This window comes from Panulirus ornatus, chromosome 3, assembly GCF_036320965.1.
Source record: "Panulirus ornatus isolate Po-2019 chromosome 3, ASM3632096v1, whole genome shotgun sequence".
In the NCBI taxonomy this organism is placed as follows: Eukaryota; Metazoa; Arthropoda; class Malacostraca; order Decapoda; family Palinuridae; genus Panulirus; species Panulirus ornatus.
In genome coordinates, this window is record NC_092226.1 from 51,181,079 (window position 1) to 51,207,698 (window position 26,620).

The window sequence follows — 26,620 nt, forward strand, 5'->3', positions numbered from 1 at the left end:
TCTGCTCACAGTAATCTCTCTCTCTCTCTCTCTCTCTCTCTCTCTCTCTCTCTCTCTCTCTCTCTCTCTCTCTCTCTCTCTCTCTCTCTCTCTCTCTTATCTAATTTCAGTATCTGCTGGAGATTTGGAGCACCTGTTGTCTCCCCGAATTCGAGAGGAAATGTGGCAAGTGAAAACCATCCCGTTTACCTGTTGCTAGTTCTGTTGTGCCCCAGCGTTCAAAGGTGATGTAATAGCAATAGATCACCCCCTTTACCTGTTGCTCGTTCCTTTATTCCCTTACTATGTGCCAAGGGAAAAATCATCCTTTTTTTATTGGCCGTGTTCTTTATGCCTCGTTGATTAACAGAACACCACACCTTTCTTTGACGAAGAGCTGTCTCACTAAACTAGCAGAACCATCCTCACGTACAGTACTTCATTATCTCCCTACAACTATCTCCCTGACCATAAATCTCACTGGTTCTTCCCGTCTCTCCGTAATACCTGGTTTATGTACCTCCGTCTTTCCCTAATCTTGATCACTCCTCACTTTCTCGGTTCATTCTCACCTCACCTTCATCTTCATCTTTAATTGTGATTGTCACCGTCAGTATCATCTCACCTTCAAGACTAATCTCTCTCTCTCTCTCTCTCTCTCTCTCTCTCTCTCTCTCTCTCTCTCTCTCTCTCTCCTAGAGCCCACATGACGTGAGCATGTAACATAAAGCACGTGTTATGAGTCAGACAAGTGCAGTGTGTGTGTGTGTGTGTGTATCTGTGTGTGTGTGTGTGTGTGTGTATCTGAGATCTGTTCTCTCCGTGTATACCCACCTGGCACAGAGCCCCTAGTCGCCTTTATGACCTTGTGATATAAAGAAAAAGTACAAACGATTGCCTCAGAACGCTCGAGGGAAGATATCTGGGGAAATTTAACCTTTAAGTACTAAGAACATAGTGATGAGTATGCCTTGCATGGTGAATACGAGCGCAAGAACGATACATGAAAGTAATCTTAACATTGTTGTTACGTTAACGTTAATTACCTTAATGACAAGGTAATGATGTACACCCTTCACTGGTGGATAGTACCAGTCTCTCCGTCACTGGTGGATGGTACGAGTCTCTTCCTCACTGGTGGATAGTGCCAGTCTCTCCCTCATTTGCGGATGGTTCCAGTCTCTCCCTCACTGGTGGATGGTAACAGTCTCTTCCTCACTGGTGGATGGCACCAGTCTCTCCCTCACTGGTGGATGGTAACAGTCTCTTCCTCACCAGTGGATGGCACCAGTCTCTCCCTCACTGGTGGATAGTACCAGTCTCTCCCTTACTGTTGGATGGTACGAGTCTCTTCCTCACTGGTGGATGGTACCAGTCTCTCCCTCACTGGTGGATGGTAACAGTCTCTTCCTCACTGGTGGATGGTACCAGTCTCTCCCTCACTGGTGGATGGTACCAGTCTCTTCCTCACCAGTGGATGGCACCAGTCTCTCCCTCGCCTGTGGATAGTACCAGTCTCTCCCTCACTGGTGGATGGTACGAGTATCTTCCTCACTGGTGGATGGCACCAGTCTCTCCCTCACCGGTGGATAGTACCAGTCTCTCCCTCACTGGTGGATGGTACGAGTATCTTCCTCACTGGTGGATGGTACCAGTCTCTCCCTTACTGGTAGATGGAACGAGTTTCTTCCTCACTGGTGGATGGCACCAGTCTCTCCCTTACTGGTAGATGGAACGAGTTTCTTCCTCACTGGTGGATGGCACCAGTCTCTCCCTCACTGGTGGCACCATTCTCTCCCTCATTGGTGGCACCAGTCTCTCCCTAGCTGGTGGCTTATTCTCTCCCTTACTGGTGGCCTCACTCTCCTGCTCACTGAGGCCCCATTCTCTTCTTCACTGTTTACCTTATTTACCCTTCGCTAGTGGTCTCACTCTCTCCCTGACTAATAGTCATTGTTTCTCCCTTACTACCGGCTTTAGTCTCTCCCTCGCTGTTGGCCTCAGTCTTTTCTTCGTTAGTGGCTTAATCTCTCTCTCTCTCTCTCTCTCTCTCTCTCTCTCTCTCTCTCTCTCTCTCTCTCTCTCTCTCTCTCTCTCTCTCTCTCTCTCTCTCTCTCTCTCTCTCTCTCTCTCTTCCTAGTAGCCTCATCTCTCCCTCGCTAGTGACCTAGTCTCTCTCTCTCCAGTGGCCTCATTCTCTCCTGCCTTGTTGCATCATTGTTCCTGTCTTCCCTGTTACCATTCTCTCTCTCTCTCTCTCTCTCTCTCTCTCTCTCTCTCTCTCTCTCTCTCTCTCTCTCTCTCTCTCTCTCTCTCTCTCTCTCTCTCTCTCTCTCTCTCTCTCTCTCTCACACACACACACAACAGAGCCTCATCTCTCGCCTGTTGCACTCCCAACAAAGGGTCTCTCGCCCACCTCGACCCACCAATTTTCCAGGAGTTTCATGATTTTAATTTCTGATACTTTGATCCCATTGAGGGGGGAATTAAACGCCAATGATGATGTATTGTCCATCGTACTGTATAGGAGGAAATTAATTTGCGAACGGCAACGTGTTTTTTCCTTTTTTTTATGATGAATAGAACTCCGTTCTATTCCCCCCCCTCCACCACCAACTGGACCATCACCTTCAACCCACTGTGAAGAATATATATATATATATATATATATATATATATATATATATATATATATATATATATATATATATATATATATATACATACTGTCTGCCTTTATTCATTCCCATCGCCACCTCATCAGACATGAAATAACGACCCCCCTCCCCCTTCATTTGTGCGAAGTAGCGCTATGAAAAGAAAACAAAGGCCACATTCGTTCACACTCAGTCTCTAGCTGTCAAATAATAATGCACAGAAACCACAGCTCCCTTTCCACATCCAGGCCCCACAGATCTTTCAATGGTATACCCAAGACGCTTCACATGCCCTGGTTCAATCCACTGTCAGCACGTCCACCCCGGTATACCGCATGTTCCAATTCACTCTATTCCTTGCATGTCTTTCACCCTCCTGCACGTTCAGGCCCCGATCACTCAAAATCTTTTTCACTCCATCTTTCCACCTCCAATTTGGTCTCCCACTTCTCCTCGTTCCCTCCACCTACGACACATATATCCTCTTGGTCAATCTTTCCTCACTTATTCTCTCCATGTGACCAAACCATTTCAAAACACCCTCTTCTGCTCTCTCAACCACACTCTTTTTATTTCCACACATCTCTCTTACCCTTACATTACTTACTCGATCAAAACACCTCACACCACATATTGTCCTCAAACATCTCATTTCCAGCACATCCACCCTCCTGCGTACAACTCTATCCATAGCCCACGCCTCACAACCATACAACATCGTTGGAACCACTATTCCTTCAAACATACCCTTTTTTGCTTTCCGAGATAATGTTCTCGACTTCCACACATTCTTCAACGCTCCCAGAACTTTCGTCCCCTCCCCCACCCTATGATTCACTTCCGCTTCCATGGTTCCATACGCTGCTAAATCCACTCCCAGATATCTAAAACACTTATACATACACATATACATATACATATATCACCCACCCTTGCCGCAAACCAAAATTTACTGAAAAACAATCACTTTTCTCGCTTCCTACACGTACATATGCCTTACATCCTCAATAAAAACTTTTCTCTGCTTCTAACAACTTCCCTCCCACACCATATATTCTAAATACCTCCCACAGAGCATCTCTATCAACTTTATCATATGCCTTCTCCAGATCCATGAATGCTACATACAAATCCATTTGCTTTTCTTACTATTTCTCAAATACATTCTTCAAAGCAAAGAACTGATCCACGCATTTTCTCCCATTTCTAAAACCACACTGGTCTTCCCCAATCTGATGCTCTGTACATGCCTTCACCATCTCAATCAATACCCTCCAATATGATTTCCCAGGAATACTCAATAAACTTATACCTCTGTAATTTGAGCTCTCACTTTTAGTGACTTTGTTTTTGTACAATGTCACTATCCAAGCATTCCGCCAATCCTCAGGCACATCACCATGAGTCATACATACATTAAATAACCTAACCAACCAGTCAACAATATAGTCACCCCCTTTTTTAATAGATTCCACTGCAATACCATCCAAACCTGCTGCCTTGCCGGCTTTCATCTTCTGTAACGCTTTTGCTACCTCTTCTCGGTTTACCAAATCATTCTCCCTAACCCTCACTTTGCCCCCACCTCTACCAAAACACCCTTTATCTGCCACTCTATCATCAAACACATTCAACAAACCTTCAAAATACTCACTCCATCTCCTTCTCACATCACCACTACTTGTTCTCACCTCCCCATTTGCCTCCTTTGCTGATGTTCCAATTGTTCACTTGTCTTAAGCACTTTATTTACGTCCTTCCAAATCATCTTTTTATTCTCCCTAAAATTTAATGATACTCTCTCACCCCAACTCTCATTTGCCCTCTTTTTCACCTCTTTCACCTTCCTCTTGACCTAATGCCTCTTTCTTTTATACATCTCCCAGTCATTTGCATTATTTACCCGCAAAAATCGTCCAAATGCCTCTCTCTTCTCTTTCACTAATAATCTTACTTCTTCATCCCGCCACTCACGCCCTTTCTAATCTGCCCACCTCCCACGCTTCTCATGCCACAACCATCTTTTGTACAAGCCATCACTGCTTCCCTGGATACTTCCCGTTCCTCCCCCACTCCCCTTACGTCCTTTGTCCTCACCTTTTTTCACTCTGTACTCAGTCTCTCCTGGTACTTCCTCAACCAAAGTCTCTTTCCCAAGCTCACTTACTCTCACCAATCTCTTCACCCAAACGTTCTCTCTTCTTTTCTGAATACCTCTACAAATCTTCACTTTCGCCTTCAAAAGATAATGATCAGACATCCCTCCAGTTGCACCTCTCAGCACATTAACATCCAAAAGTCTCTCTTTCGCGCTCCTATCAATTAACGCGTAATCCAATAACGCTCTCTAGTCATATCTCCTACTTACATACGCATACTTATGTATATCTCTCTTTTTAAACCAGGTATTCCCAATCACCTGTCCTTTTTCAGCACATAAATCTACAGGCTCTTCACCATTTCCATTTACAAAATGAACACCCCATGCACACCAATTATTCCCGCAACTTCCACTTTACTCAACTTTGAATTTAAATCACCCATCACTAAAACCCGGTGTCGTGCATCAAAACTACTCATTCAGCTTCTCCCAAAACACTTGCCTCTCATGATCGTTCTTCTCATGTATATATATATATATATATATATATATATATATATATATATATATATATATATATATATATATATATATATATATATATGTATGTATATATATATATATACATTTTTTTTCATACTATTCGTCATTTTCCGCGTTTACGCGGTAGCGTTAAGAACAGAGGACTGGGCTTTAGAGGGAACATCCTCACCTGGCCCCTTTCTCTGTTCCTTCTTTTGAAAAAAAAAAAAAGAAAAAACGAGAGGGGAGGATTTCCAGCCCCCCGCTCCCTTCCCTTTCAGTCGCCTTCTACGACACGTAGGGAATACGTGGGAAGTGTGTGAAAGAAGAAAGTTAAGGGTAAATGTGAATAAGAGCAAGGTTATTAGGTACAGTAGGGTTGAGGGTCAAGTCAACTGGGAGGTGAGTTTGAATGGAGAAAAACTGGAGGAAGTAAAGTGTTTTAGATATCTGGGAGTGGATCTGGCAGCGGATGGAACCATGGAAGCGGAAGTGGATCATAGGGTGGGGGAGAGGGCGAAAATTCTGGGAGCCTTGAAGAATGTGTGGAAGTCGAGAACAGTATCTCGGTAAGCAAAAATGGGTATGTTTGAAGGAATAGTGGTTCCAACAATGTTGTATGGTTGCGAGGCGTGGGCTATGGATAGAGTTGTGCGCAGGAGGATGGATGTGCTGGAAATGAGATGTTTGAGGACAATGTGTGGTGTGAGGTGGTTTGATCGAGTAAGTAACGTAAGGGTAAGAGAGATGTGTGGAAATAAAAAGAGCGTGGTTGAGAGAGCAGAAGAGGGTGTTTTGATATGGTTTGGGCACATGGAGAGAATGAGTGAGGAAAGATTGACCAAGAGGATATATGCGTCGGAGGTGGAGGGAACGAGGAGAAGAGGGAGACCAAATTGGAGGTGGAAAGATGGAGTGAAAAAGATTTTGTGTGATCGGGGCCTGAACATGCAGGAGGGTGAAAGGAGGGCAAGGAATAGAGTGAATTGGAGCGATGTGGTATACCGGGGTTGACGTGCTGTCTGGGGTAAACCATTGAAAGCTGTGTAGGTATGTATATTTGCGTGTGTGGACGTATGTATATACATGTGTATAGGGGTGGGTTGGGCCATTTCTTTCGTCTGTTTCCTTGCGCTACCTCGCAAACGCGGGAGACAGCGAAAAAGCAAAAAAAAAAAAAAAAAAAAAATATTCCAAAAAAGGCCCAGTCCTCTGTTCTTAACGCTACCTCGCTAACGCGGGAAATGGCGAATAGTTTAAAAGAATGAAAAGACATATATATATATATATATATATATATATATATATATATATATATATATATATATATATATGTATATATTTTTTTTTTTTTTTTTCCAAAAGAAGGAACAGAGGGGGCCAGTTGGGGATATTCCAAAAAAGGCCCAGTCCTCTGTTCTTAGCGCTACCTCGCTAACGCGGGAAATGGCGAATAGTTTAAAAGAAAAAGAAAAATATATATATATATATATATATATATATATATATATATATATATATATATATATATATATATATATTATCCCTGGGGATAGGGGAGAAAGAATACTTCCCACGTATTCCCTGCGTGTCGCAGAAGGCGACTAAAAGGGGGGGGAGCGGGTGGCTGGAAATCCTCCCCTCTCGTTTTTTTTAAATTTCCAAAAGAAGGAACAGAGAAGGGGGCCAGGTGAGGATATTCCCTCTAAGGCCCAGTCCTCTGTTCTTAACGCTACCTCGCTAATGCGGGAAATGGCGAATAGTATGAAAAAAAAAAAAATATATATATATATATATATATATATATATATATATATATATATATATATATATATATATATATATATATATATATATATACTTGCCCCTCTTTCCAAAACTCTTGCATTCACCTCCCTAACAACCCCATCCATAAACAAATTAAACAACCATGGAGACATCACACACCCCTGCCGCAAACCTACATTCACTGAGAACCAATCACTTTCCTCTCTCCCCACACGTACACATGCCTTACATCTTCGATAAAAACTTTTCACTGCTTCTAACAACTTGCCTCCCACACCATATATTCTTAATACCTTCCATAGAGCATCTCTATCAACTCTATCATATGCCTTCTCCAGATCCATAAATGCTACATACAAATCCATTTGCTTTTCTAAGTATTTCCCACATACATTCTTCAAAGGAAACACCTGATCCACACATCCTCTACCACTTCTGAAACCACACTGCTCTTCCCCAATCTGATGCTCTGTACATGCCTTCACCCTCTCAATCAATACCAATACCCTCCCATATGATTTACCAGGAATACTCAACAAACTTATACCTCTGTAATTTAAGCACTCACTCTTATCCCCTTTGCCTTTGTACAATGGCACTATGCACGCATTCCGCCAATCCTCAGGCACCTCACCATGAGTCATACATACATTAAATAACCTTACCAACCAGTCAATAATACAGTCACCCCCTTTTTTTAATAAATTCCACTGCAATACCATCCAAACCTGCTGCCTTGCCGGCTTTCATCTTCCGCAAAGCTTTTACTACTTCTTCTCTGTTTACCAAATCATTTTCCCTAACCCTCTCACCTTGCACACCACCTCGACCAAAACACCCTATATCTGCCACTCTATTATCAAACACATTCAACAAACCTTCAATATATATATATATATATATATATATATATATATATATATATATATATATATATATATATATATATATATATATACATATATATATATTCATCTATTATTTCCATATGTTATACTTTGTCGCTGTATCTCGCATTAGCAAGGTAGCTCATGAAAGCTGACGAAAGAATGGCCCAACTCACCAACATACACATGTAAATAAATACACCTCCACACACGCATATATACATAACTATACATCTTAACCTATGCGAATATATACATACACAACCATGTACATATATACACATGTACATAATTCATACTTGCTGCCTTTATTCATTTCCGTCGCCACCCCGCCACATATGAATTTGTATCCCTCTCCCCCCACACGAGCTCAAGGTATCGCTAGGAAAAGACAACAAAGGCCATTTTCGTTCACACTCAGTCTTTAGCTGTCATGTATAATGCAGCAAAACCACAGCTCCCTTTCCACATCCAGGCCCCATAAAACTTTCCATAGTTTACTCTAGACGCTTCAGATGCCCTCGTTCAATCCGTTGACAGCACGTCGACCCCGGTATACAACATCGTTCCAGTTCACTCTTTTCCTTGCCCACACTTCATCATCCTGCATGTTCAAGCTCCGATCGCTCTAAATCTTTTTCACTCCATGCTTCCACATCCAATTTGGTCTCCCACTTCTCCTCGTTCCCTCCATATCTGACACATGTATCTTATTTGTCAATCTTTCCTCTCTCATTCTCTCCATGTGGCCAAGCAACTTCAAAACATCCTCCTCTGCTCTCTCAACCACACTTTTTATCAACATACATCTCTGTTACCCTTTCATTACTTACTCGATCAAACCACCCCACACTATATATTATCCTCAAACAGCTCATTTCCAACACAGCCACCTTCCTTCGCAAAACCCTGTCTATAGCCCACGCCTCGCAACCATACAACATTGCTGGAACCACTATTCACTGAAACATACCCATTTTTGCTTTCCGAGATAATGTTCCCGCCTTCCACACATTTTTCAACGCTCCCAGAACTTTTGCCCCATCCCCCAGCCTGTGACTCACTTCCTCTTCCATGGTTCCATCCGCTGCCAAATCCACTCTCAGAAATCTAAAACACTTCACTTCCTCCAGTTTGTCTCCATCCAAACTTACCTCCCAGTCGACTTGTCCCTTAACCCCACTGTACCTATTAACCTTTCTACTTTTCACATTTTCTCTCAGCTTTTTTCTTTCACACACCTTTCCAAATTCAGTTACCAGCTTTAGCAGTTTCTCATCCGTATCAGCCACCAGCGCTGTATCATAAGCGACCAACAGCTGATTCACTTCCCAAGATCTCTTATCCACAACACACTGCATTCTTGCCGATCTCTGCAAAACTCTTGCATTCACCTCACTAACAACTCCATCCATTAACAATTCAAACAACCATGTAGACATCACGCACCCCTGCCCCAAACCGACATTCACTGAGAACCAATCACTTTCCTCTCTTCCTACTCGTACACATGCCTTACATCCTCGATAAAGACTTTTCACTGCTTCTTGCAACTTGCCTCCCACACCATATATCAATATTTTCCACAGAACATCTCTATCAACTCTATCATATGCCTTCTCCAGATCCATAAATGCCACATAGAAATCCATTTGCTTTTCTAAGTTTTTCTCACATTCTTCAAAGCAAACACCTGATCCACACATCCTCTAGCACTTCTGAAACCACACTGCTGTTCCCCAATCTGATTCACTGTATTTGCCTTCACCCTCTCAATCAATACCCTCCCACATAATTTCCCAGGAATACTCAACAAATTTATACCTCTGTAATTTGAACACTCACCTTCATCCCCTTTGCCTTCGTACAATGGCACTATGCATGCATTCCGCCAATCCTCAGGTACTTCACTATCACCCATGCATACATTAAATATGCTTACCACCCAATCAACAACACAGTCACCACCGTTTTTAATAAATTCCACTGCATTACAATCCAAACCCGCTGCCTTGATGGCTTACATCTTCCGCAAAGTTTTCACTACCTCTTCTCACTTTACCGAATCATTCTCCCTAAGCCTCTCACTTCGCACACCACCTCGACCCAAACACCTATATCTGCCACTCTATCATCTAACACATCCCACAAACCTTCAAAATACTCACTCCATCTCCTTCTCACATCACCACTACTTGTTATTACTTCCCCATTAACCCCTCCACCGATGTTCTCATTTGTTGTCTTGTGTTACGCACTTAATTTACCTCCTTCCAAAACATCTTTTAATTCTCCCTAGAATATAATGATATATATATATATATATATATATATATATATATATATATATATATATATATATTTTTCTTTTTTTTTTTATACTTTGTCGCTGTCTCCCGCGTTTGCGAGGTAGCGCAAGGAAACAGACGAAAGAAATGGCTCAACCCCCCCCCCATACATATGTACATACACACGTCCACACACGCAAATATACATACCTACATAGCTTTCCATGGTTTACCACAGACGCTTCACAAGCCTTGATTCAATCCACTGACAGCACGTCAACCCCTGTATACCACATCGCTCCAATTCACTCTATTCCTTGCCCTCCTTTCACCCTCCTCCATGTTCAGGCCCCGATCACACAAAATCTTTTTCACTCCATCTTTCCACCTCCAATTTGGTCTCCCTCTTCTCCTCGTTCCCTCCACCTCCGACACATATATCCTCTTGGTCAATCTTTCCTCACTCATTCTCTCCAAGTGCCCAAACCATTTCAAAACACCCTCTTCTGCTCTCTCAACCACGCTCTTTTTATTTCCACACATCTCTCTTACCCTTACGTTACTTACTCGATCAAACCACCTCACGCCACACATTTTCCTCAAACATCTCATTTCCAGCACATCCATCCTCCTGCGCACATCTCTATCCATAGCCCACGCCTCGCAACCATACAACATTGTTGGAACCACTATTCCTTCAAACATACCCATTTTTGCTTTCCGAGATAATGTTCTCGACTTCCACACATTTTTCAAGGCTCCCAAAATTTTCGCCCCCTCCCCCACCCTATGATCCAATTCCGCTTCCATGGTTCCATCCGCTGACAGATCCACTCCCAGATATCTAAAACACTTCACTTCCTCCAGTTTTTCTCCATTCAAACTCACCTCCCAATTGACTTGACCCTCACCCCTACTGTACCTAATAACCTTGCTCTTATTCACATTTACTCTTAACTTTCTTCTTCCACACACTTTACCAAACTCAGTCACCAGCTTCTGCAGTTTCTCACATGAATCAGCCACCAGCGCTGTATCATCAGCGAACAACAACTGACTCACTTCCCAAGCTCTCTCATCCCCAACAGACTGCATACTTGCCAATCTTTCCAAAACTCTTGCATTCACCTCCCTAACAACCCCATCCATAAACAAATTAAACAACCATGGAGACATCACACACCCCTGCCGCAAACCTACATTCACTGAGAACCAATCACTTTCCTCTCTTCCTACACGTACACATGCCTTACATCCTCGATAAAAACTTTTCACTGCTTCTAACAACTTCCCTCCCACACCATATATTCTTAATACCTTCCACAGAGCATCTCTATCAACTCTATTATATGCCTTCTCCAGATCCATAAATGCTACATACAAATCCATTTGCTTTTCTAAGTATTTCTCACATACATTCTTCAAAGCAAACACCTGATCCACACATCCTCTACCACTTCTGAAACCGCACTGCTCTTCCCCAATCTGATGCTCTGTACATGCCTTCACCCTCTCAATCAATACCCTCCCATAGAATTTACCAGGAATACTCAACAAACTTATACCTCTGTAATTTGAGCACTCACTCTTATCCCCTTTGCCTTTGTACAATGGCACTATGCACGAATTCCGCCAATCCTCAGGCACCTCACCATGAGTCATACATACATTAAATAACCTTACCAACCAGTCAACAATACAGTCACCCCCTTTTTTAATAAATTCCACTGCAATACCATCCAAACCTGCTGCCTTGCCGGCTTTCATCTTCCGCAAAGCTTTTACTACCTCTTCTCTGTTTACCAAATCATTTTCCCTAACCCTCTCACTTTGCACACCACCTCGACCAAAACACCCTATATCTGCCACTCTGTCATCAGACACATTCAACAAACCTTCAAAATACTCATTCCATCTCCTCACATCACCGCTACTTGTTATCACCTCCCCATTTACGCCCTTCACTGAAGTTCCCATTTGCTCCCTTGTCTTACGCACCCTATTTACCTCCTTCCAGAACATCTTTTTATCCTCCCTAAAATTTACTGATAGTCTCTCACCCCAACTCTCATTTGCCCTTTTTTTCACCTTTTGCACCTTTCTCTTGACCTCCTGTCTCTTTCTTTTATACTTCTCCCACTCAATTGCATTTTTTCCCTGCAAAAATCGTCCAAATGCCTCTCTCTTCTCTTTCACTAATACTCTTACTTCTTCATCCCACCACTCACTACCCATTCTAAACAGCCCACCTCCCACTCTTCTCATGCCACAAGCATCTTTTGCGCAATCCATCACTGATTCCCTAAATACATCCCATTCCTCCCCCACTCCCCTTACTTCCATTGTTCTCACCTTTTTCCATTCTGTACACAGTCTCTCCTGGTACTTCCCCACACAGGTCTCCTTCCCAAGCTCACTTACTCTCACCACCTTCTTCACCCCAACATTCACTCCTCTTTTTTGAAAACCCATACTAATCTTCACCTTAGCCTCCACAAGATAATGATCAGACATCCCTCCAGTTGCACCTCTCAGCACATTAACATCCAAAAGTCTCTCTTTCGCACGCCTGTCAATTAACACGTAATCCAATAACGCTCTCTGGCCATCTCTCCTACTTACATAAGTATACTTATATATATATACATATATATATATATATATATATATATATATATATATATATATATATATATATATGTATATATATATATATATATATATATATATATATATATATATATATATATATATATATATATATATATATATATATACATATATATATATATATATATATATATATATATATATATATATATATATATATACATATATATATATATATATATATATATATATATATATATATATATATATATATATATATATATATATATATATATATTTTATTTCTTTTTTCTTTGTCGCTGTCTCCCGCGTTTGCGAGGTAGCGCAAGGAAACAGACGAAAGAAATGGCCCAACCCACCAGCATACATATGTATATACATACGTCCACACACGCAAATATACATACATACACAGCTTTCCATGGTTTACCCCAGACTCTTCACATGCTCTGATTCAATCCACTGACAGCATGTCAACCCCGGTATACCACATCGATCCAATTCACTCTATTCCTTGCCCTAATTTCACCCTCCTGCATGTACAGGCCACGATCACACAAAATCTTTTTCACTCCATCTTTCCACCTCCATTTTGGTCTCCCACTTCTCCTCGTTCCCTCCACCTCCGACACATATATCCTCTTGGTCAATCTTTCCTCACTCATTCTCTCCATGTGCCCAAACCATTTCAAAACACCCTCTTCTGCTCTCTCAATCACGCTCTTTTTATTTCCACACATCTCTCTCACCCTTACGTTACTTACTCGATCAAACCACCTCACACCACACATTGTCCTCAAACATCTCATTTCCAGCACATCCATCCTCCTGAGCACAACTCTATCCATAGCCCACGCCTCGCAACCATACAACATTGTTGGAACCACTATTCCTTCAAACATACCCAAACATATATATATATATATATATATATATATATATATATATATATATATATATATATATATATATATATATATATATATATATATATATATATATATATTTTATTTTTTTTTTGCTTTGTCGCTGTCTCCCGCGTTTGCAAGGTAGCGCAAGGAAACACACGAAGAAATGGCCCAACCCACCCCAATACACATGTATATACATACATCCACACACGCGAAATATACATACCTACACAGCTTTCCATGGTTTACCCCAGACGCTTCACATGCCCTGATTCAATCAACTGACAGCACGTCAACCCCGGTATACTACATCGATCCAATTCACTCTATTCCTTGTCCTCCTTTCACCCTCCTGCATGTTCAGGTCCCGATCACACAAAATCTTTTTCACTCCATCTTTCCACCTCCAATTTGGTCTCCCATTTCTCCTCGTTCCCTCCACCTCCGACACATATATCCTCTTGGTCAATCTTTCCTCACTCATTCTCTTCATGTGCCCAAACCATTTCAAAACACCCTCTTCTGCTCTCTCAACCACGCTCTTTTTATTTCCACACATCTCTCTTACCCTTACGTTACTTACTCGATCAAACCACCTCACACCACATATTGTCCTAAAACATCTCATTTCCAGTACATCCATCCTCCTGTGCACAACTCTATCCATAGCCCACGCCTCGCAACCATACAATATTGTTGGAACCACTATTCCTTCAAACATACACATTTTTGCTTTCCGAGATAATGTTCTCGACTTCCACACATTCTTCAAGGCTCCCAGAATTTTCGCCCCCTCCCCCACCCTATGATCCACTTCCGCTTCCATGGTTCCATCCGCTGCCAGATCCACTCCCAGATATCTAAAACACTTTACTTCCTCCAGTTTTTCTCCATTCAAACTTACCTCCCAATTCACTTGACCCTCAACCCTACTGTACCTAATAACCTTGCTCTTATTCACTTTTACTCGTAACTTTCTTCTTTCACACACTTTACCAAACTCAGTCACCAGCTTCTGCAGTTTCTCACATGAATCAGCCACCAGCGCTGTATCATCAGCGAACAACAACTTACTCACTTCCCAAACTCTCTCATTCCCAACAGACTCCATACTTGCCCCTCTTTCCAAAACTCTTGCATTCACCTCCCTAACAACCCCATCCATAAACAAATTAAACAACCATGGAGACATCACACACCCCTGCCGCAAACCTATATTCACTGAGAACCAATCACTTTCCTCCCTTCCTAAACGTACACATGCCTTACATCCTCGATAAAAACTTTTCACTGCTTCTAACAACTTGCCTCCCACACCATATATTCTTAATGCCTTCCACAGAGCATCTCTATCAACGCTATCATATGCCTTCTCCAGATCCATAAATGCTACATACAAATCCATTTGCTTTTCTAAGTATTTCTCACATACATTCTTGAAAGCAAACACCTGATCCACACATCCTCTACCACTTCTGAAACCACACTGCTCTTCCCCAATCTGATGCTCTGTACATGCCTTCACCCTCTCAATCAATACCCTCCCATATAATTTACAAGGAATACTCAACAAACTTATACCTTTGTAATTTGAGCACTCACTCTTATCCCCTTTGCCTTTGTACAATGGCACTATGCACGCATTCCGCCAATCCTGAGGCACCTCACCATGAGTCATAAATACATTAAAAAACCTTACCAACCAGTCAATAATACAGTCACCTCCTTTTTTAATAAATTCCACTGCAATACCATCCAAACCTGCTGCCTTGCCGGCTTTCATCTTCCGCAAAGCTCTTACTACCTCTTCTCTATTTACCAAATCATTTTCCCTAACCCTCTCACTTTGCACACCACCTCGACCAAAACACCCTATATCTGCCACTCTATCATCAAAAACATTCAACAAACCTTCAAAATACTCACTCCATCTCCTTCTCACATCACCACTACTTGTTATCACCTCCCCATTTGCGCCCTTCACTGAAGTTCCCATTTGCTCGCTTGTCTTACGCACTTTATTTACCTCCTTCCAGAACATCTTTTTATTCTCCCTAAAATTTAATGATACTCTCTCACCCCAACTCTCATTTGCCCTCTTTTTCACCTCTTGCACCTTTCTCTTGACCTCCTGTCTCTTTCTTTTATACATCTCCCACTCAATTGCATTTTTTCCCTGCAAAAATCGTCCAAATGCCTCTCTCTTCTCTTTCACTAATACTCTTACTTCTTCATCCCACCACTCACTACCCCTTCTAATCAACTCACCTCCCACGCTTCTCATGCCAGAAGCATCTTTTGCGCAATCCATCACTGATTCCCTAAATACATCCCATTCCTCCCCCATTCCCCTTACTTCCATTGTTCTCACCTTTTTCCATTCTGTACTCAGTCTCTCCTGGTACTTCCTCACACAAGTCTCCTTCCCAAGCTCACTTACTCTCACCACCCTCTTCACCCCAACATTCACTCTTCTTTTCTGAAAACCCATACAAATCTTCACCTTAGCCTCCACAAGATAATGATCAGACATCCCTCCAGTTGCACCTCTCAGCACATTAACATCCAAAAGTCTCTCTTTCGCGCGCCTGTCAACTTACACGTAATCCAATAACTCTCTCTGGCCATCTCTCCTACTTACATACGTATATATATATATATATATATATATATATATATATATATATATGTATATATATATATATATATATATATATATATATATATATATATATATATATATATATATATATATATATATATATATATATATATATATACATATATATATATATATATATATATATATATATATATATATATATATATATATATATATATATATATATATATTATTTATTTATATTTTATTATACTTTGTCGCTGTCTCCCGCGTTTGCGAGGTAGCGCAAGGAAACAGACGAAAGAAATGGCCCAACCCACCCCCATACACATGTATATACATACGTCCACACACGCAAATATACATACCTACACAGCTTTCCATGGTTTACCCCAGACGCTTCACATGCCTTGATTTTTTTTTTTTTTTTTGCTTTGTCACTGTCTCCCGCGTTTGCGAGGTAGCGCAAGGAAACAGACGAAAGAAATAGCCCAACCCACCCCCATACACATGCCTTGATTCAATCCACTGACAGCACGTCAACCCCGGTATACCACATCGCTCCAATTCACTCTATTCTTTGCCCTCCTTTCACCCTCCTGCATGTTCAGGCCCCGATCACACAAAATCTTTTTCACTCCATCTTTCCACCTCCAATTTGGTCTCCCTCTTCTCCTCGTTCCCTCCACCTCCGACACATATATCCTCTTGGTCAATCTTTCCTCACTCATTCTCTCCATGTGACCAAACCATTTCAAAACACCCTCTTCTGCTCTCTCAACCACGCTCTTTTTATTTCCACACATCTCTCTTACCCTTACGTTACTTACTCGATCAAACCACCTCACACCACACATTGTCCTCAAACATCTCATTTCCAGCACATCCACCCTCCTGCGCACAACTCTATCCATAGGCCATGCCTCGCAACCATACAACATTGTTGGAACCACTATTCCTTCAAACATACCCATTTTTGCTTTCCGAGTTAATGTTCTCGACTTCCACACATTCTTCAAGGCTCCCATGATTTTCGCCCCCTCCCCCACCCTATGATTCACTTCCGCTTCTATGGCTCCATCCGCTGCCAGATCCACTCCCAGATATCTAAAACACTTTACTTCCTCCAGTTTTTCTCCATTCAAACTTACCTCCCAGTTGACTTGACCCTCAACCCTACTGTACCTAATAACCTTGCTCTTATTCACATTTACTCTCAACTTTCTTCTTTCACACACTTTACCAAACTCAGTCACCAGCTTCTGCAGTTTCTCACATGAATCAGCCTCCAGCGCTGTATCATCAGCAAACAACAACTGACTCATTTCCCAAGCTCTCTCATCCACAACAGACTTCATTCTTGCCCCTCTTGCCAAAACTCTTGCATTCACCTCCCTAACAACCCCATCCATAAACAAATTAAACAACCATGGAGACATCACACACCCCTGCCGCAAACCTACATTCACTGAGAACCAATCACTTTCCTCTCTTCCTACACGTACACATGCCTTACATCCTCGATAAAAACTTTTCACTGCTTCTTACAACTTGCCACCCACACCATATATTCTTAATACCTTCCACAGAGCATCTCTATCAACTCTATCATATGCCTTCTCCAGATCCATAAATACTACATACAAATCCATTTGCTTTTCTAAGTATTTCTCACATACATTCTTCAAAGCAAACACCTGATCCACACATCCTCTACTACTTCTGAAACCACACTGCTCTTCCACAATCTGATGCTCTGTACATGCCTTCACCCTCTCAATCAATACCCTCCCATATAATTTACCAGGAGTACTCAACAAACTTATACCTCTGTAATTTGAGCACTCACTCTTATCCCCTTTGCCTTTGTACAATGGCACTATGCACGCTTTCCGCCAATCCTCAGGCACCTCACCATGAGTCATACATACATTAAATATATATATATTGGGCTCAGACCTCACACACCCTTTTCAATATCCACCCTACAACACCTCTCTCTCTCTCTCTCTCTCTCTCTCTCTCTCTCTCTCTCTCTCTCTCTCTCTCTCTCTCTCTCTCTGACTCATGGAAAATCCTCGCCATAGATAACTCGTGCGGAGGTGGGTCGATACCTTCTCCCCCTCCACATCTACCTCTCTACATGTATGTCTCTCGTGTGCCTCAGAATTTAAACATACGGGAACACAGTGTAACCTGCCCCTACCACTCCCCCTCCCACTCCCCCTACCACTCCCACTGCCACAGTAAAACACACACACACACACACACACACACAGTACAAATAGTAATTACACACACAGGAAGTAATCAATCAGATAGCTATAATAATGATGTGAAAATGGACCATTTTCACTTACTTTTTGTAAATTTCCGAAGATAATAAGTTTATATGTTTTCATTTATTTACCATGATACTGCATCTCCAAAAATCCTATAGCATATGATAGTTTGTTTTAGATTTCCTGTTACAAAATACAAAGAAGCAGAGGGGGGAAAATATAGATTCATTACTTTCATCATCCATACACGAGATGAGGAGAAGACAAGAGAGAGAGAGAGAGAGAGAGAGAGAGAGAGAGAGAGAGAGAGAGAGAGAGAGAGAGTGTGTGTTTGCCATTTTTGCCTGTAGCAATAACATATACTTTTCCTCCCTCCCCTTGTTCCAGATCACAAAGCGGCCATTATTACTGTCAAGCGTCTTCTTGTTTTTGCCTAGGATCCCTGGGGAAGTGCACAATGCCCATTCATTAACCTCCTTATATCAACTCACGACAGAGCGAAAATCAAATGTTGGATGTCTGTCTAATTGCAGAAGGTGGACCTCTTCCTTCTCGTTTGTCTAGAGTGGGTCTGTATCTCTCTGTCTCTCTGTCTGCCTATCTGTCTGTTTGGCTGACTGGATGTTTCTATGTCTCTTAATTCAGATTAATGTAGAACACTTTTGATATGGCTTTCTTCGGTTCCTCCGTAATTCATTAGTACTTGTGATTACTGAATTTAATGACGTAGATTGTAAATCTCGCTGTAGGAAGTTGTATTGACCCAGTGAAGACTTAAAATGTCTTCCGAACAGAAGTCTCATGCTTCTTGAATTAAATCAAACTGATGTCATAATGTTCTCTGACTTCCCTGAGATATGTTATGATGTCTAACTTCCATAAGTAATACCAAGATCTTCTCTTCCCTGAGTGATGTCATGATGTTCTCTGACTTCCCTAAGTGGTCATGTCTTATCTGACTTCCCTGAGTGATGTCAGGATGTGCTGTGACTTCCCTGAATGACGCAAGGATTTCTGACTTCCCTGAGTGATGCAAGGATTTCTGACTTCCCTGAGTGATGCAAGGATTTCTGACTTCCCTGAGTGATGTCAGGATGTGCTGTGACTTCCCTGAGTGATGGCATGATGTTCTCTGACTTCCCTTGAGATTCAGAGTATACCTTTTCGTGCAATGGTATATTTGTCAAATAAGTATGTCATTACCTAAGTGAAATTACCTGAATCACCTGTTAACAATGTACGTTTTCTGCATACGAGGCTGTACCAAGCATATGTGGTGTGTGCATGACTCTGTGTGTGTGTGTGTGTGTGTGTGTGTGTGTGTGTGTGTGTGTGTGTGTTACATCTTTTGTAGTATGTGGCATCATACGTGGCCCTGCAGGTCACATATATGTCTCTCTTATGTGTTTGTGTCACATGTAAGCCACATTTACATCTGTATGTGTCACTCGTGTATCACCTGTATATGTTGCACGATTGTGTCACTGTTTATCTCTCATATTTATCAACGACATGTATCATCCATATGTATCATTCGCATGAATCATCCGTATCATCAGTATGTATCAACCGCATGTATCAACTGTATGTATCAACAGTATGTATCAACTGCATGTATCAACCGTATGTATCATCCGTATGCATCATCCGTATGTATAAATTGTGTGTATCATCCGTATGCATCAGCTGTATGTATCATCCGTATATATCATCCGTATGTATCAATTGTATGTATCAAGTGTATGTATCAACCGTATGTATCATCCGTATGTATCAACTGTATGAATCAACTGCATGTATCATCCGTATGTATCAACCGTATGTATCAACTGTATGTATCATCCGTATACATTACTTGGATGTATCGAACAATCACCTTTTTATCACCTATGGACGTTAGCCTGCATGTGTCACCTGTGAATCACCTAGGTGTTACTTCGTACCAGCTGTGTGTATCATCTGATCTGTGTCTTCTCTGTACCAGCTGTGTGTATCACCGGTGTGTCCTCTGTACCAGCTGTGTACATCATCTGTGTCTCTTCTGTACCAGTTGTGTGTATCACCTGTGTGTCTTCTGTACCAGCTGTATATATCAACTGTGTGTCCTCTGTATCAGCTGTTTATATCACCTGTGTGTCCTCTGTACCAACTGTGTGTATCACCTGTGCGTCCTTTGTACCAGCTGTGTATCACCTCTGTCTTCTCTGTACCAGCTGTGTGTATCACCTGTGTGTCCTCTGTACCAGCTGTGTATCACCTGTGTCTTCTCTGTATCAGCTGTGTGTATCACCTGTGTCTTCTCTGTACCAGCTGTGTGTATCACCTGCGTGTCCTCTGTATCACCTGTGTCTTCTCTGTACCAGCTGTGTGTATCACCTGTGTTTCCTCTGTATCACCTGTGTCTTCTCTGTACCAGCTGTGTGTATCACCTGTGTGTCCTCTGTATCAGCTGTGTGTATCACCTGTATGTCCTTTGTACCGGCTGTGTGTATCACCTGTGTGTCTGCCAGTGTCCATCCCTGCCCAGCGTTCCCCCAGCACCACATCATGATATAATGAATAGATAAACGTCTCCTCCAAAGATAAACTTCACCAACATCTCTATATCACACACACACACACACACACACACACACACACACACACACACACACACACACAAACACACACACACACACACACACACTCACAGGCCCCATCCTTTACTAACACTCTTCTTAATATGTTAAGTAAAAATCTCTCTCTCTCTCTCTCTCTCTCTCTCTCTCTCTCTCTTTTCTTCGCCACACCGTCCTCTCTGTGCAGGATTGAGGCGAAAATTCTACGCAACAGGAGCGACGAGGGAGGCTGGAGCCGTCGTGTTAGCGATGCAGAAAACCTAGCCACGAGTTGCAGATTCCCTGACCTGCGTTCGTGGATTCGCCAGACCTGCGTTCGTGGATTCGCCAGACCTGCGTTCGTGGATTCGCCAGACCTACGTTCGTGGATTCGCCAGACCTGCGTTCGTGGATTCGCCAGACCTACATTCGTGGATTCGCCAGACCTGCGTTCGTGGATTCACTTTAGTGCGTCAGAGAGACGTGGAGAAATGTATAGCTTCCATGTGCCCGAGTCCGTAAAGGACCCTCACCTGCGACTCGCCGGAGATTTCCGACCTTGCGTTCTCAAGCGCGAGAGGTCCAAGTCGGCCGCGGCGCGCGAGGCAGGTTCTCCCTTCTTGAGCCATCTTCCAATGCTCATCTTCCAAGGCCTCCTCTTGTTTCAGCTTCCTTGGTATTTTCTATAGGAATAATGTCGATCTTTAATCACACAATTTCTAGTTCGGTGGCTCTGCTATTCGGAATGTTCGTCCAGAGCACACACACACACACACACACACACACACACACACGCACACACACACAAACACACACACACACACACACACACAAACACACACACACACACACACACACACAAAAACACACACACACACACAGACACACACACGCACACACACACAAACACACACACACACACACACACACACACACGCACACACACACAAACACACACACACACACACACACACACACGCACACACACACAAACACACACACACACACACACACACACACACACACAAACATGTTCTATATTGTTTTCAAAATAAAACTTTTTACGCTCGAGATTTCAGGGTCGTGAAACAGGAATGATCCGGACAGGACTGAAGTTCTCAGTACACTAGCGCAGGAGGTTCACTGGCGGGCCTCCCAGACGACACGAATGGTTCACAATACGTTTTCGTTTGGTATAACATGAGTAACTGTGGCTCAGAAGAGAGCGACTGTCATAAGACCACTACCTCTCAAGTTGGTCAAACTGCGTTGAGGTACGTGGATGACCGAGAGGGAACACCGTCGAGATGTCCTCGTCACATGAGGCATCGTCTCGCACCATCTCTCGTCCCCTCCTCACTAACACCGAAATTATAATTGGCTAGTTCTAAAACACCATTTATATAAGGCAACAAAGAAGGACGGAGCGCACGGCCGGACCCCTCTTCCACTTCCCCCACACACACACCCACCCCCACAACCCCACACCGACTTTCCTTCAATTAACATACAGGAGGCCGCTTTTGCCACGTGACACTCACCCTTACGTCGCTCCTCCCGAAGGTCGGAGCGGGGGCGGGGGGCTAAGCGCCTCGCCTCGCCTCGCCACTAGCCACCCGGACCCAAAAACTCTGAAAAATACGAGAGTCGGGAACCTGAGACAGGCACGGGGAGGGAGTGGGAGAAGCCCTACCGGCAGGACCTGGGACATGGTTGAAGGGGATGGACCACCTGGGGGACGTAACTGCCGGGAGGAGGCAGGGGGGGACGGACGATGTGTGGGGGGAAGAGGGAGACAGGGAGAGAGAGAGATGTGGGCCGGCGGCGCAGGTGGGGCCCCGAGTGACACACTGGGAGGGGGAACAGGTAGACGGGAGAGCAGCTGGAAATAAACTGGAGAGCTGAATGGAAGAGTTGAAGCAATATAGAAAAAATAAAGATGGAGGAGAGAAGGGAGGATTAATGAGAGTAGAGAGAGAGAGAGAGAGAGAGAGAGAGAGAGAGAGAGGAGAGACTGCGGCAGGTGGGATGAGCGAGGCTGGGCAAAAGTAGCTGGTCAGAGAGGTATAGGCTGCGGCGGGTGGTGAGGGGTAGAGAGCAGCAGAATGCATGTAACAGGTGGGATATGGAACAGGCCAAAGAGATATAGGTGGAATGGAACATGGCGGGCAAAGGACAGAAAAATGAACGAGAAGAAACGGCGAGAAGGTTGAACGGAACAGGAGCAACTGGGCAGATGACAGGCAAGGTAAAAACGGAGCAGCTTGGGTACGGCAGCAACAGTAGGTACAGAGCAGCGGTAGGTACAGCAGCAGTGGATGTAACAAGAGCAGGTACAGCAGCGGCAGTGCGTACAGGAGCAGCAGGCATAGAGCAACAGGAGATATAGAGCAACAGGAGATATAGAGCAGCAGTGGGTACAGCAGCAACAGATACGGAGCAGTAATGGATATAGAACAGCGGCAGGTACAGAACAATGACAGGTACAGCAGTAGCAATCATAGCAGCAGCAAGTACAGCAGCAGCAGGCACAGCAGCAGGAGGTACAGATTAATAGTTGATACAGCAGCAAAAATTACACCAGCAGCAAGTACAGCAGCAGCAGACGCAGCAGAAGGAGGTACAGAGCACTAGTTGGTACAGCAGCAACAATTACAGCAGCAGCAACTACAGCAGCAGCAGGCACAGCAGCAGGACGTACAGAGCAATAGGTGCTGAATAAAGCAGTAAAGTATGGGAGGTGCAATAGCTACAGAGGGACGGTGAAAAGCACACAAGTGAGAGTGACTGGCTATCAGTGTGAGTGACTGGCTATCAGAGTGTTTCGCCGATGAGAGTCACACTACCAGTGTGGGAATGTCAGTGTGAGAGTATCAGACTACTAATGTGAAAGTGACAGGCTACTAGTGTCAGAGTGTCAGACTAACAAAATCAGGGTGCCAGAGTGAGAGTGGCAGTATACCAGAGTGAGAGTGTCAGGATACCAGAGTGAAAGTGTCAGTGTACCAGAATGAGAGTGTCAATGTACCAGGATGAGAGCGTCAGAATACCAGAGTGAGAGTGTCAGAGTACCAGGGTGAGAGTGTCAGAGTACCAGGGTGAGAGTGTAAGAGTACCAGAGTGAGAGTGTCAGAGAACCAGGGTGAGAGTGTCAGAGTACCAGGGTGAGAGTGTCAGAGTACTAGAGTGAGAGTGTGAGAGTACCAGAGTGAGAGTGTCAGAGTACCAGTTAAGAGTGTCAGAGTACCAGGGTGAGAGTGTCAGAGAACCAGGGTGAGAGTGTCAGAGTACCAGGGTGAGAGTGTCAGAGAACCAGAGTGAGAGTGTCAGAGAACCAGGGTGAGAGTGTCAGAGTACCAGGGTGAGAATGTCAGAGTACCAGGGTGAGAGTGTCAGAGTACCAGGGTGAGAGTGTCAGAGTACCAGGGTGAGAGTGTCAGAGTACTAGAGTGAGAGTGTGAGAGTACCAGAGTGAGAGTGTCAGAGTACCAGTTAAGAGTGTCAGAGTACCAGGGTGAGAGTGTCAGAGTACCAGGGTGAGAGTGTCAGAGTACTAGAGTGAGAGTGTCAGAGTACCAGGGTGAGAGTGTCAGAGTACCAGGGTGAGAGTGTCAGAGTACCAGGGTGAGAGTGTCAGAGAACCAGGCTGAATGTCAGAGTACCAGAGTGAGAGTGTCAGAGTACCAGGGTGAGAGTGTCAGAGTGCCCAGTGGGGATGAAGGAGACGAGAGTGTTTACACTGCAATACTGCAGTTGGCGAGGGAGACACTTGGGTTCCAAATGACCAAGAAAAGATTGAAAAAAATAATGAAATGGATGACACTAAACTTCAGGAGACTAAAGTTATCAAAAATCTGATGAAAAATGGCCAAATAAGAAATTTTGTTTAACGTGGCAAAATTAAAAGGTATTGACAAGAACATTTAAAAGGCACTCTCAAGGGGGAAAAATGAACAAGAAAAATTGATAAGGTATTAACAAAGATTAAATAGCATTTTCAAGGAAAATTAAGAGGCGTCGACAGAAAATGAAAAGGTACTGATGAGAAAAAATGAAAAGACACTGACAAGGAAAAAGTAAAAGGCATTCACAGGAAAAAAAATTGCATTGTAATATCAAAGGACGTTGACAAGGAAAAATTCATAGGCAATGATATGGAATGATGAATGGTATTGATATGAATAAGGTGAGAGAGAGAGAGAGAGAGAGAGAGAGAGAGAGAGAGAGAGAGAGAGAGAGAGAGAACGTTTAGATCGCGCAGAATAAATGATAAATGACAAGAAGTTAATTACTCAACTCACGGCTCTTTTTTTCAAAAATTAAGAACAAAAGAATTCGCCGAGTCAAAGAAGGACTCCGTTAGAAAGTCCGGAGGGCCCCCCTCCTCTCTCTCTCTCTCTCTCTCTCTCTCTCTCTCTCTCTCTCTCTCTCTCTCCTCCCGCAATCCGAGCGCAAATTATGACGTGCTGAAGCCGTTCTTGCTGATGGACCGACCCGGACCGGCCTCATTCTGGGACAATGAATTAGTTGGCTACAATAGAACGGCTCCTTACACGACTGAGAGGAGGGGGGGATGGGGAGGGGAAGGGGGGTTATGGGAATGGGGGGGTGAGAGGGAAGGGATAGGATGGATGGGTCCTTCAAGAAAGACAGGAAAAGGGTCGAGCGCTGGAGGGGCGCGGGACCTGGGAGTGTTTGGGGGGGTAGAGGGGGGGGGGGGGAGGTGCGGGGAAAAAATGGAGGAACAGCAAGAGAGGAGAGAGAGTGAGCGGGAGTGGAGTGGAGAGATGATGGGAAATATGGAGGAATAGAGAGGGAATGGGAGAGGTAGTGAGGGGTGAGATGGAAGTGAGGGGAGAGGGGGTAAAAAAGCTGGAAGGTAGGTGTAGGAAGAGATTGAGGGGAAGGGAGCGCGGCTGCGTGAGGGGAGGGAAAGAGGAAGGGCCGTGAGGGGAGTCAGGAGTGCGAGCTAAAGGGACCAGAAAGTTGGGGATCAACGAGGAAAATATTACGTGGACTGGAGGGAAAAAAAGAGAGGGAGGACGTGGGATTATGGAAGGGGAGGGTTAAATGGACATGTGGGTCTGTGCGGCGGGACACAGATGGATGTGTGATGTGGATATGCGACACACGGATGGACGGACGGGAGAACGATGGATAGTGTAGGTGGAAAGTACATAATGTGGAGATGAAGTACATATGAATAAAGTGTATTTGTGGAAGTGACGTGTATATATATATATGTGTGTGTGTGTGTGTGTGTGTGTGTGTGTGTGTGTGTGTGTGTGTGAGTGTGTGTGTGTGTGTGTGTTTGTTTGTGAGAGAGAGAGAGAGAGAGAGAGAGAGAGAGAGAG